This window comes from Apium graveolens, chromosome 6 (genome assembly GCF_009905375.1).
Source record: "Apium graveolens cultivar Ventura chromosome 6, ASM990537v1, whole genome shotgun sequence".
Taxonomy (NCBI): Eukaryota; Viridiplantae; Streptophyta; class Magnoliopsida; order Apiales; family Apiaceae; genus Apium; species Apium graveolens.
Genome location: NC_133652.1, coordinates 197,015,353 through 197,030,250, shown reverse-complemented (window position 1 = coordinate 197,030,250; position 14,898 = coordinate 197,015,353). Strand labels below are relative to the sequence as shown.

Here is a 14,898-nt window from a genome sequence, read left to right as displayed (position 1 = left end):
AGTTTTCTACAAGTGAGATCGGGCCTTGATCAGGAAGTATACATGAAGACCACTAATGAATAATGGCCAATAGAAGCAAACACTGAATAACTTTTTAGTGTTTGGAAGAGAATATTTTTCATAAGCAAATAATGAAATGTTTCATTTGTTTGAGAATCTTGGCGATTGAAGCTAAGGCTCGTGAGAATATTTTCCATTACTACTCAGTGGAGTCTATAAACTACATGGCATTTGTGGTTGATCAACAGAAGGTGATAGACAGTCTAAGTGCATAGTTAACAACATCACGTTCCAAGCTGTTAAATGTGAAAATAATGGCAATGATGATTCATATCCAAGCAGTGGAATGGTAGTGTAACTACACAACGTAGTACTTCGACGAAGCCACTCAAAAAGGATAAGGATTTTCAGGAAATCCCAGAAACAGCTTAGGGGGAGAAAAAGAAGGATCAACTAGGTAGATACAACACCATATTATAAATCAAGAGGACACTATAAGAATGTATCTTCTAAGATAAAGGGTTTGATGTAAAGACCATTCCTAGAGTCTAGTTCTTAAAGTGATCCAGATGGTGGAGTAATGATTAGCAGGGCTACCGAACATGAATGATTATTTCTCTAGTTTTTTGAAAAAGAAACTAAGAAAGTTAAAGAATCTCTGATAGATCCGGATTGGGTGGTTACAAAGCAAGATAAACTCAATCGGTCAGAAAGCATATTGTAGGGAAGCATGTATCCAAACCAAATGACAATATTGTAATTGGTACAAGGATAACCAGAAGTCAAACTGGATGACAATGGCATTGTTACGAGGGACAAGGCCATCCTGGATTCTAGTTTATTATCTGGAAGAAGTATCTAACAGAAAGCACCAGTGATGAGACTTGAGGATATTATGAAATTTATTACACCTGAATAACATTCAAACTTCAATATCTATAAGGTGAATGTGAACAAGTGCACTCCTGGTTGATGAGTCATAAGAGAAAGTCAATGTACAATAGTTCATGGACTTTGCAGTTGCAGATCAATTAGACTATATATGTCTCTTCTTCACAAGCTCACTACAGTCTGGTATAACTGGTATCTTACTCGATCAATCATCAAGGACATGTTATGGTACTCTAACTAAATTTATAATTGAACACGAGCCAGTAGAGATGTCGTACAATTATTTCTCAGTATCACTAGACACAAACATAATGTTATATATGTGCAGTGATATCATGATAATATTATATGTTGGTCTAGTAATAAAAGAACTTGTGCAAGTTATTTGTTAAGAAATTGTAGAGTATGTATGGATGAGCGTGTTGGAAAAGTTTCAATTCTTTTTTGAATTATTTCAAGCGAGCCATTAGAATAATTCTTTTAGGAGATCAAACAAGCCAAGAGAATAATTCTTTTAGGAGCACAAATAAATAAAAAGAATGATGTCAATACAAGTAAGTCAAGGATCTTTTGAAGATGTAAAATTTGGAAGATTCTGAACATGCCAATACTGCATACCTAGAAACCACTAAAGCTTGATCAGTGCAAATCAGGTATAATGAAAAGCTTTTGAGGCATGACTAGCTCACTCTTTTACTCAAATGAAAAGAGACAACATGTATTGTTCTCAAGATGCCAATGTGCAAGGTTCCAAGTGGATCCTAGAGAATCCGGTCTTATATCTATTAACAAGATTTTTAGACATCTTGAGGAACTACCAACTTTTGGAGTATTGTACCCTAAAGATAATGTGCTTAACATATTTGTCTATATAAATATAAGTTACGCAGGTTGTAAGAAAGATAGGAGAAACACCTCTCAAAAATGTCAACTTGAGTGACAGGAGAAGCATATCATGAAGTTGTCATCGTGGAAGAAGATTGATTTCTTGTTATGACAAGGAAACAACTTCAACTCCAACAACTCCGCGGAACACTCTACGACAATGCACCTTGACACCGGGTATCATTTCCTTCGAGAGCATGTCTTTAAGTCAAAGAGTTACTTGCAAAAACGTTTACTAAATCACTTGATAAAATAAATTTTTCAAGACTAGTTTGTACATTTGGGATACTACTTATTTTATATTATTTTTCAAGACCAAGATTGTATTCACAAAAAGCCTGGTTTTGATAATTATCTTAAAACCGGTACCGAATTGGATCAGTTTTGTTAATACTTAACAATTAAGTATTCTATTTTTATATCTGATATGATCCAACAGGGTACCAATATTTCATAAATATAAATAGCCCTTACTGTATCCTGTTTTATACAGATAAACACAATTATACAGTAGAATTTCATAATTATCCAGAGAAACGAACTGTCTTCTTCGTGTTCTTCGTAATCAAATAAAGATTTGAAGACGTTATTGAAATCCGTTGGAGGCATATGAATAGTCAAATCGAAGATCTCGATGAGACGATCATATCCGTATCAAAATCTTGGAATAAGGTTATTTATTTTTTAATTTCATATTTCATATTTTATTTTTTATTTTCTTATTTATTTAACTTTAAATTCGGTTTTTGAGTTTGAAGGATTGTTTGATGGTTTCATTGCTTGATTATGATCCTTGGGTTCACAGGGGTCAATTTTATATATAAATATATTGATTTTGGTCAAGATTTGAGTAAACACGAGTTCTTGGGTTTTGTCAAATTTTCTATTCGATTTTTTGTGTTACTGGTTGATTAGCTGATGATTGTAATGATGTGAATAGATTATGTGTTTAATAATCTTCATTTTGGTATATAAACCATCCATTAGGAGATCGATTTTTCACCGTAAAATTTGGCTGGAGATGTTGGTTTTAGTCGGAATCACCGTTTAAGCGAGTGTTTGCAGTTGTTGTTGGACCAATTGGATTTCTGGGAGTACAAGGATCATGTAGGGTCGAAAACGGTTGGATTTGGAGGTGTTTCGGGTGGTTACCGACTCGCTGAAGGTCCACCGGAACTCGGCCGGAATCTGGTATATTTCTAGAAACCGGCATGTCGCCGGTCACTTTCCTCGCGAAGTCCGGCCAGCCCTCACCCCCTATAACCACCGTTTGATCCTAATTTCCCAACTCCCTTCCCTAAAATCTATTTCTACATTTTTATTGAGAAATGTATTATTTAATTTCTAAAAAAAATCATTTTTAATTCTAAAATACTTTTTAATGGTTTAAAAATTCAAAAATAAATCTGAATTATTTAATTAATTAATATTAATAATTAATTATTTAATTGTCCAATTAATTTGAATAGTAATTGATTAATTAATTTAATTATTTATTAATTAACTTTATTTGATTATTTAATTGGATTTAAATATTTCTTTTAATTTAAAAACCCCAAAAAATAGTTTCAAGCTTTAAAATATTTTTCTAAATTATGTTCAAGGCTCGATAATTATTATTAAATAATTTTAAAATCAGATTCGGGTATTTGAAGCCTATTATTTATTTATATGATAATTATGGTACCTATTTTAATTCTGAAAAATGTCCAAAAATTCATATTAAATACCAGAAAAATCATTTTGACCCTGAATCTTCTTTGAAAAATTCTTTTTATCGAATACCTTGCATGCTATGTGCTATGTGCTATCTGGTTAATGTGTTATATGGATGTGTTTTTATTTTTTGACTGTTTTAATCATAACTTTCAATCCGTTAATCGAATTTGGGTGAAACGAAGGGTAGATAGAAGCTGGTAACGTCTATGTGACGATTAGAATAAATGAGATTGAGTATTGATAGATAGTTGTGATGCCTAGCAGAGTAAATGAGGCATAGAAAAAGAAAGCAGGTGATCAGAAAACAGAACCGATGCTTAGGAAAGAAAGCAAATGATAATAGAAGTGAGGCATAGGAAAAGTAGACAAGTGGTTGTTGAATAAAATCCTTGGACGAGTGAAAATGAAGTTGGAATCATTTGTGATAAGGCAAGTACTTCTAAACCTTTCTCAAAATATATTACAAATATTTCTAAAGTTTATCGTGACATGTTGCTAGTATTCAAAATAGTTATGTTTTATATTATAACTGCTTTGAATCATTCAACCTTGAACTTTGATCATAATATTTGATTTTTGAGCTGTAAGCCTTATTCTTTGTAAGCCACCGACTGTTGATTTCCCAGATATTAAACCATGCAAATACAATACTACTCCACAAATACATATACACCATATACCAAACACTAAAACAGAATTACTTAAGCATACAGAAACTTATATACCTTATAATACCATGAGATATCAAAGATCTACACCTTGTATAATCATTGAACCATTGTTATCTGATACCTGATTCTTCACTAGGCTTGAAGTTGTTCTTCATATATATACCTTGATATACCCTGGTGATACTAATGATTTGCTTTATACTCTGAGATAAATATTTTATCAATGTTAATCATGATTTTGTTTTATTAAATTACAATGTTTATCATATTAAATTATTTTAGAATTGGATTATTTTCTTTACGGGAACCAGATTCGTGGTTAGTCAAGATTCGTGGTCGTATTAGGCTAATGTGTGCCTTGGATCCAGTTTATAGAGCAGAGCTGTGTGCCTTGCTCGGGGTTAGTGCGTGACTGATTAGCAGTCTAACCTTGATTTTAAAATTTAAAATGAATATCCAATTCTAATGATTGTTTGACAAGAAACTTGATTCCTCTGAATCATTTCAATTGATCTTTGTTTAACCTCAGTTATTATTATTATGACTTGCTGAGCTAGTTAGCTCACTCTTGCGAATCTCTTTATGTATTCTATAGTTAAAAAGGAAATGGTTGATATCGAGGATTTCCTTTCCAGTCCAGTGTGCGAGTTAGGCTTCCAGGTTGAGTTGGATCGAGCTAGCAGGAGCTTTATATTATAGTTGAGTTATGCAAAATTATAAGAATAATGTCATTATCAGTTGTAAGTTAAACTAGTCGGGATTTGGTACGATATAATAAAAGTTAAGATTGTGGCTTGTTTTTATACTTTAACCTGTTGCGATCCGTTATTGTGTAAGTTAAGGTCATTGTATATATGTTATTTTATAAACAGGTTTATATATTACGTGTGTGTGTGTGTTGTGAACCCCAAACTTCTGACCCGGGTTTGGAGGGCGTCACAAGTATATTAAGTGTGAAAATTATTTTAAGTACAATTATGGTTAATATGGTTGATGTTTTATTAGAAATAACATATGTTGTCTACTTAAAATAATTTTTATACTTATTTGCAAATTCCTATATACTTTGATAATGGATGCAAAACTCAAAGGATCAAAGTATATGGAACTTAGAATATTGTTCTAAGATTGCAAACAAGACAATCTTTTTTAATGATGCTTTATTTATTGAACCAATAATGTTTGAGAACTTGCAATTGTTAGGAGTTAACAATTCTACGGTGTATGAAATTGAATGCTAATATCTTTATCTGATAGATAATTAGTGTTCAATTCAATGATATCTTATTTTAATATATTTAAATTATGATATTAGACAATTCCATGTCAAATCAGCTTCAGCTTCATAATTTAAAATTATATTAAAATAGGGTTCAACATAATTATTGATATATAAAGTACTTGAAAAGTATCAGTTAATGATATATTGTTAATATTTTATTGCAAATAATTATGAGATTTTGAGTTCTGGTGATTTATATGTGTTGCTATATTTGACAGATTCACTATAATTTAAAATCACCAGCATAGTCATTCTTATTAAGATTATTTATCAATAAACAATTTAATTGATACTAATTTTATAAAGATAGATTATGGAGCTTTTAAAATGAATGAGAATTGCTTAGCCTTTACCCTAAAGTGATCAATGACTTTTTAAGAACTCATTCATATTAAAAGATAAAACCTTTCTTTCTCTTCTGAATACTGCTAGGTCATGAGTCTTTGTCTTTTTTATATTAAAAGACATGAACATTTATCTCTTTATGCATAAAAACATATTGCGAACTCGAACAGTTTTAAGAGAAAAATTAAACTTCTTTTTATAGTGGTGATTACTTATTTCATGAAAATATTTTTGAAATTACTATTGTACATCATTTCTCTTAAAAGATAATGCATGATTTTCATTCATACAAAACTTTATAGATTAAAATGCATTGTATCTGTATATTGTCATATTTTTTGTGATGCGGGTTCAACCTCCAATGGTCGTCTTTTATTTGATAGTCATGAGGTTGAAAACCCACAACTTCTATCCCAGACTATATAGAAAAACACAAAAACAGAACCAACCAACACTCTCTTACCCCTAAAATGAAGTATGAACGAGCGTGGTGGAGAAAGTGCCTTAGTGCACCATATAAGGAAGGTTCTGATGTCAACCCAGCAGTTATGTCTCCTACAAAGTCGAGTAATATTAAAATGTAGGCAACTTCTAGCCCCCATACATCTTCTCCAAAAGATGTAATGGGTGAAAAGGCACAAAAACAGTTACTAGATTCATCTTCTTAACATGGTGCATCTATTGAAATTCAGTAGTCAGCTAGAGCATCCAAAGTAGTGACACCACCTCGAAAATAAACAAATCTTGATGCACTAGGTGAATTTATACACACATGGAAGAGTTGATGGAAACAAGATTTTCGACCATTTTAAGGTCAAATTCAATTGTTCAAGGTTCTTTAATGGACCAATTGCCTTTACAGGTGTTAAGAGATTATTGATCCAATAGCCATATGTCAGTCGTCAGTGTCTACCTCACCGGGCTTAAATCCCCTGGATGCATCTACGGATAGTGGATCCATAGGCGCAGATCGATAACTTGTTGACAATGATTCAAATTTACATGATGAGTCACGAGAAAATGTCTTCATGGACATTAGAAGGAAATTTTGATTTTTGTGCTGTATTCTTTGGATCATTATTTACCTTCCCAGAGTTCAAATTTATAACCTTCAACGGGAAACAAGCAACTTGTAGATTATGACTTAGATTTATCTGACGAGCGAGCCTAACAAGAATGGGAATTTGCGAACCCATTGCACCACATATGACCTCCTTAAGGATGGCTAAGGTGATTTTCCTTGCAGCTACAGCTGGATTGTAGAGCTATGAGAGGAGTGATATGATAAGTGGATTTTATATCTACTTGGAATGCTTCATTACAAGCTTAAGTTGATGTTTTGGACTCAAGTTGTTGGTATTTTGATGTGTTTTTGTGTTTTGCATCTCAGGAACTAGTTGGAGGGAGAATGGAGCTTTTCTTGAATATATGTTGAAAAGAGTCAAGAATCTGAAGTGAAGGCCATTACCAAATTATAGAGGATCTTGAGAGCTTCGCGTGGACTACTTATTCATCAAATTCTGACGAGTGGATCAAAAGTTATAGCAAAAAGAAGAAAATTCAGAATTCCAACAACAATAGCACGGCGCACCCGCGCTGGTATGCAGGGAGGCCATGCCAGACTTTCGGAAATAGTACGCGCCCGCGCTGGTATAATGGGCGGCCGTGCTGGTCCGTTCAGCCAGATTCCTGATTCGAGTCCGTTTTGGAGATTTTGAAGCCCAATTCGATCCTGAAGCGTATATATACCCTAAATAAGACATTTTTAACAAGAGGGAGCAAAGAGAGAGCAATAAGAAAACCTAGAGAGCATGAGACGGCTACGGAGAAGAAGACTTTTATATTCATCATTATAGTTGTACTTCGGATGCTTGTTTTCAATTTTTCTTTGAACCCTAATACTCTTATATTATTTATTATCATGTTTTCATTGGAACCCATGGTAACGATGAGTTCAGTTATGAACTAATCATTATCGTGGGGTTCTAACGGATTTACTTATGGATTTCTATAGTTAATTTGTTCAATATCTTGGTGTGTGGTGATTGATTGATGTCCTAGTATTGGTTGTGCTTATTCGTTTTATGTGCGTAGCTAACATATAAAATAGATTGTTAATCTCTATTGAAGCGAAAGTGAATATAGAGATTTAGAACTTTCCACGCTAACATAGGTTCATGCATTTGTTATGCATGATTTGCAGGTAATTTTAACCATCTTACTTGCCCTATGTAATCATGATAGATAACTTGTTCATTAAATCTTTATGTTGTCAAATTCTATAGACATATAGGGTCTCAACATAATTGGTGTCTATTCAGCTTCTATCTCTTTTGTGGATGTCTGGTAGTAGGGTATTTGTACAACGAAAGTTGGCATTTACTAGTTTCGTGTAATCTAATTAGTTGTCATCACAATCACATGCTAAGGTTAAGAACAATGACTTTGAATGAAGTAGTAATGAAGTTAGAATCCCATGTTTGTCTCATATAGTTAATTCAATCACTTTTAATCTCTTAGTTAATTGCATGTTAGTTTAATCTTAATTATAAACATCTCAACTTGTTATTATCTTAGCATTGAACGATAGCCATGCCATTGTTGCATAGGTGCATAATCTTAAGTTAACTAAAAAGAGTCTCTGTGGGAACGAATCTGATTTATATCTTATACTACTTGTGAACGCGTATACTTGCGTGTAATTTTAGCGCGGTTTTTGCCCTAACAAGTTTTTGGCGCCGTTGTCGGGGACTCGAAGTTAATTTTAGTTTATGTGCTTGACATCAGTGATCGTTAAAGTTCACTGAATCATAATTTTTTACTTTCACAGTTTCCTTGTTTATGTTTCAGGTACTCACTACAATGCGAGATCCAGCAGCACCAACGAAAGCGTTGGTGGATTTTTCTTAACCCAAGATCAATGACATTCAATCTAGCATAGTCAGGCCAACGATCGCATCTAATACCTTTGAAATCAAGCCTGGCACGATTTAGATGGTACAGTATTCAATCCAGTTTGGGGGTTCTCCAACGGAAGATCCTAATATGCATATTAGGGATTTCATCGAGATCTGTGACACCTTCAAGTTCAATAATGTTTTTGAAGATGCTGTGAAGCTGAGACCTTTCCCTTTTTCTCTGAGGGATAAAGCTAAATGTTGGTTACACTCTCTACCAGCAAGGTCTTTCATTACTTGGGAGGATCTCACTCAGAAAATTCTTAATAAATTCTTCCTTATGGTGAAGACAGCTGCAATAAGGAATGCTCTTACTCAATTTGCGCAGCAATCGGGAGAATCTCTATGTGAAGCTTGGAAGCGCAGCAAGGAGATGCTTAGGTAGTGTCCTCATCATGGAATGCCTGATTGGATGATCATCAATTGCTTCTATAACGGTTTGGGAGCACAGTCAAGACCCATACTCGATGCAGCATCAGGTGGAGCATTATGGGCAAAGAGCTATGAGGAAGCTTATGATCTAATTGAACTGATGGCTGCTAATGAATATCAGTATCCAACTCAGAGATTGCCACAGGGCAAGGTAGCAGGAGTTCTGGAAGTGGATACAGCTACGGCTATCACTGCTCAACTAAAGGCGTTGTCTATGAAGATCGATTCTCTGGCTAACTTTGGTGTTAATCAGATAACCAGTGTTTTTTTAGCTGTGTAGGTTCACATGCGACTGAACAATGCGCTATATCTAGTGAACCGGCTCAGTTTGTGAGAAACTTTTAGAGATCGCAGCAACTAGTTCTAGCCACTTATCATCCTGACAAGTGGAATCATCCTAACTTCAGATGGAACAACAATCAGGAAGCGATGCAACAGCCGTTCCAGCAGTTTGGAGCAAAGCAATTCAACCATCCTGGTTTTCAACAACCGCAATATGCATCAAGTCAACAACTCCAACTTCAACAACAAACTCATGGAGGTGCAGCTCTATCTTCGAATGAAAAATCTGAATTGGAGGAGTTGTGGCTTATGTGCAAAAACCAGGCTCTTATACACCAAAACCAGGCTGTTCCAATCAAGACTCTGGAGAACCAAATAGGGCAAATTGCTAACACCTTATTAAATCGACCATCAGGAACGCTTCCTAGTGATACAGAAGCCAATCCAGGCAAGAGGGAAGTTGACGAACTGGTGAATGCCATCACCTTGAGGTCCGAAAAGGTCACAAGCCCCCAATTTTAGCAAGACGAAGAGTCTAAAAACTCTGTCCAGAATGCAGGTGCATCTGCACCTTTGCCAAATCCAGAAAATGAGATTGTAGCTAAAAAAGTGGTGCAAGAGGATGCCGAGGTGGAATTAAGGAAGAAAACTGTGGAACACACTTCTCCTGAGGGTAATACATGAGAGAAATAGGTCTATCCTCTACCTCATTTTCCTAAGAGGCTGCAGAAGCAAAAGTTGGATTAGCAATTTGCTAAGTTTCTGGAGGTGTTCAAGAAACTTCATATCAATATACCTTTCGATGAAGCTCTTGAACAGATGCCTAGCTATGCGAAGTTTATGACAGGTATTCTCTCTCGGAAAGTGAAGCTCGATGACTTAGAGACCGTTGCTCTTACGAAGGAATGCAGTGCAATTCTGCAATAGAAATTGCCTCTGAAGCTTAAGGATCCTGGAAGTTTCACGATAGCTTGCACCGTTGGCAATCTGTCGTTCGACAAGTGTTTGTGTGACTTGGGAGCTAGAGGAATGAAATAAAGATGAGACTACTTGAAGATTAGTACAGTGCTAGAGGAATAAGCATCTTTCATCTCAATTAATCTAGAAATCTGGAAATGCAAAATGTGATCCAAAAAACCAGTAGCATTATTTATAAGTCTCGGTACTTTACTTTTTCTAGTTGTTAGTTGAGTTATAATCTCTATTAACTTGTTTGTTAGATTTAACAATCCAATAGGGGGAGATTGTTGGTGAGACTGTGAAGCTATATGAACAGTAGACGTGATAACTCAATACTAGAACAAGATAGGTAAATAGTATTACGTCTACACAAGAAATCAGGAAGAAATGAAGACAAGAAAAATATAAAAAATTAAAATTTTAAAAGAATTGTTGAAGTCTTTTTACTGATCACTAAAAGAAGTTCATTAATATGTTTATGCTTCAGTGAAGAATAAAGTTTAAACACTTTCAGAATTTCAGAAGTGTTGAAGACTCAGTGTAAAAGTGCCATCGGAAGATTTCAGTTTATCAGCACTGATTGAAGATAGACAGTGTTCGAAGTATATGAATCTGAAGAATTGAAGACATGGTATAGACAAAGATTAAAGAAGGTAACTATAGTTTTAAAGTTATACTCCCTGAAAGGAGTTCATTTATATGTTCAAGCATCAGTGAAAAATAGTGAATGAAGTATTCAAGATTGTAGTAACAATGAAGATATTGTATGAATACCAAGAAAATATTTTAGTAAAAGTACATTTGTTTATTGACAGTCAGTGTTCAAAGCGATAAAGTTGCTGTAAGCTTAACAATGTAATCAAGGATATAATACAAAGACTTGATCGAAGTCAGTCATCTATGAACCAGACCAGTTGCATTACGCATCAGCGGTTTGTGAAAAGAATATGAGAATTATCAATAGAAGAATTGTTAAGTTAGGATTCATATCTAAAGATGAAGATTATATGATTTATACGAAGACTCAGAAAGAAGACGGAAAGACGGGACAATTTAAGAGTTAAAGCGCTCTACATAATCTAAGTCAAAATGATCAATACCTTGTAATAGGAGTCACCAAGGCTACTCTAGTACCTAGAAGGAGCAAGTATGTTATAATATGGCTCAAAAACTAAGTTTTATAAGTGGTATCGACCTAGTAGGAGAAACAAGAAAGAAATGGGAGCAAAAACTAACTCAGAAGTGCTTGTTGTTCACTTTAGGCGCAACTGGAGTTTCCCTATCCCCTTATAGGCAACTAGCCTTAAAAAATAAGGCAAATCTCCCTCTACGCCCTAGTAGGCGCAAGTGGAGCTCCATGGTATCCTAGGAGGCACAAGTGAGCTTGAAAACCTAAGTAAGAAAGCTCCTTGTCCCCTCTTGGAACAAGTAGACCTTGCTAGCTCCAGATTCTAAGGCTAAATCCTCTCTTAGCATAAGTAGACTTCCTTGTACACCTAGTTGGTGCAAGTTACATAGAAATTACTATTTTTAAGTATGGATATATACTCTTGGCGCAACCATTGTCTCAGTAAGCAACATTTATTGATTCTATCAATTAGTTTACTTGGTTAACATTTGGCCACATATTTAATTGATATAAAAGACTACATTTGAAGCAGAAGAAAATTAATAAACTTGGTTTTTGTTCTGTTCATCATTTCCTTCACGAGAGCTGGTGTAACGCCCTCCAGACCCGGGGTATAAGTCTGGGGGTTACTAGCTAATCACTAAACATGTACAATCTGAATAATAAATAATAAAGAAATATATCTAAACCCCTTTAACACTAACCATGATTTTTTTAGGTTGAAGTATGAAAACAAGAACCACTAACTACTTTATTACAAACCAGATTCAAAAACTTACAAACTCTCTTTATTACAAACCATTGTCTAACCAGTTTTAAACTAACTTCCTCTTTTATTCAAACACACACACTAACTATCTTCACTCCACCTGTTCGGGCAACTCAAAGCTTTCTTCCTGGATTGGGATCAACACCTTGGGTATGAGAGGATCCCAATGCTTGACCCGCTTCTTTACCACTCGAGCCCTGATAGGTTTCATATTCCTTCTTAATTAAAAACAATAAGGTTAATAACAACAAAAAGGGGTGAGCCGAAAATTGCTCAACAAGTCCACAAATTATAAACAGTGATAAAGCGGTTTAAATGCATCGGTAACCTGGGTATATCTGCAAAGATATAACCCCGCGAGAATAGAAAAAAGGCCACTGCTGGCGAGTACTAATAAACTAAACTGGATACAAGTTCGCATCTATATCCTGCTGATCAGCTAGAAAACAGTGCAAATCTATATCCCACTATATAGATCCAGTCGGGCACCCAGGCACTACGGCTCATCTCAAGGATCCGGTTATGTCCCGGTCCTTAGGATTAAGTAAACTTAATCCCCAAAAATATCATTATCCGGTCCATAGAATAACAACCAGAATAATCCATATGCTTTGATATATTCTAATCACCATAATATATCAATATATGTGAGTAACAATTGGAATATGAATAAGAAATTCAAAGAAAAGGAGAAATCAAGAATCGAAATGAATATGAACAAGAATCAAAAGAGTGCAAGTGTGATAAGAATATGAAGAATTATCACTATTCTGAAATTAGAATAGGAGAAAAACTTGCCTTCTGCGCGACTCACTTCAATTAAATCACTTTCGTCTATTACTGGCTCAACCTGCCTTGCTGTCTTAGCTTCTGTTACAGAAATAGACTGGTTTAGTCATTTCGTACTTCAATTGCGTCTTGAACCGACTTCACATCGTTACTATTGTCTACCCATGCGCTTATAATTGACTCGTATATGATATATTAGCAAGCAAGACTCGATTAACCACATAATATACATAAGCATATAAGCCACATAATCATTTTTCATAGTCAAAATAATTTTTTTAGAATCAAAATCGACTCGTTTATCGCTTAACTGATCATTATCTGACTCGTTTCCTATTTTTCGGAATTTTTTGGAATTTTTCGGACTCATCTTGGCACGCAATTCGGATTATAATCAAATAAATAACAATTTCAACTAATTTCTAGAAGAAATTAGGTTTTAATATTATTTTTAATGAAATTATTTCATTTTTCTGAGTCAAAGGGCTTTCGTTTCGCTCGAATCGGACTAACGATCTATTTAATATAAATTAAACACAGATAATTCAATTTATTATTCAATATAAATAATTATTACAAATTTTTAAACCCTCAAATAATTTTTAAATAATTATTTAAGAAAAATCTGAACTAAAAATGATTTCTCTATAATTTTTAGAATTAAAATGAATTTATTATGAATTATTGAAAATTATTTGATTAATTATCAAAATAATTAACCATTTTTAAATAATTAATAAATAAAAAATAAAAAATAATTGAAAAAATAATTAAGAAAATAATTGAAACTGATTTTTAGAAAATAATTCAGAATTATTTATAATATAAATCAATTAATTAAATAATTAATTAATTAATTTATAAAATAAATAAAACTGATTTTTATAATCTGACAATTTTGGATCAAAATCGGGTTAACCAAACGGGTCAACCGGGTTGGATTCCAGGTCAGTGAAGAATACCACCGGAATCTGGTTGAAACCCAGAATCCGGCGACTTCACCGGACTCCGGCGAGTCTGATTTGGGGTCAAAAACGTATCGTTTGGAATCATTTTTGGTCCCAAATCACTGCAAATCACTTCACCAATCTATTTCAGGCGAAAATCAACCAAAAACATCCCTGAATAACAATCTCCGATCTAAACCGACATTAACTCTGGCCCAAAATACCAACTTTTGATTCTGTACATGAAACTCGATGATTTATAGTGCAAATTAAAGCTAAAGAACAGTATAATCAAACCCCTAACATTACACATACCAAATATTCACAGAAATTACAGAGTTTGTGATTTGAAAATCGAACATAAACCCTAATAATCGAACTTTGATATCCATATATCGTTTATTCATTTAAACACCATGAATCGATTGCAAATAACATCAGGAAGTTATATCAATCATCAAAACATCATAATAACCCTAGAATCAAAAAGCTCTAATTCGAACATAAACCCTAGAAATCAAAAATCAAAAACTACGAATTAAAACATGAAATTGATTCTAGAAATAGAAAGAACAGATGAAAACCTTCGATTTGGATACACGAACTGCTTGATTTGGTACAGAAATCAGATCAAAATCAATGATTGAATCCTCGACGCGAATTTGTTCTACCCGACCCGGCTGCAGAGAATTTTCTGATTTTTGCAGATTTTTAATGATTAATTAATTATTCGGCTATTTACAGTAGTAAAATTAATACTCCTAATTAAAATTAAGGCCCTAATTCTACATCTTTTAAAATTAATAAGCCCCTAATTTTATAATTTTTTAGTATTAAAAT

At 33.9% G+C, this 14,898-nt stretch overlaps 1 non-coding gene across 1 annotated transcript; it reads right to left on the bottom strand.

Moving 5' to 3' along the window:
* Nucleotides 1-9,045: 9,045 nt before the first annotated feature.
* LOC141669590 (small nucleolar RNA R71) lies at nt 9,046-9,152 on the bottom strand. The gene has a single exon (XR_012553860.1). It is a non-coding gene; the product is annotated as a small nucleolar RNA R71 (small nucleolar RNA).
* Nucleotides 9,153-14,898: the final 5,746 nt, after the last annotated feature.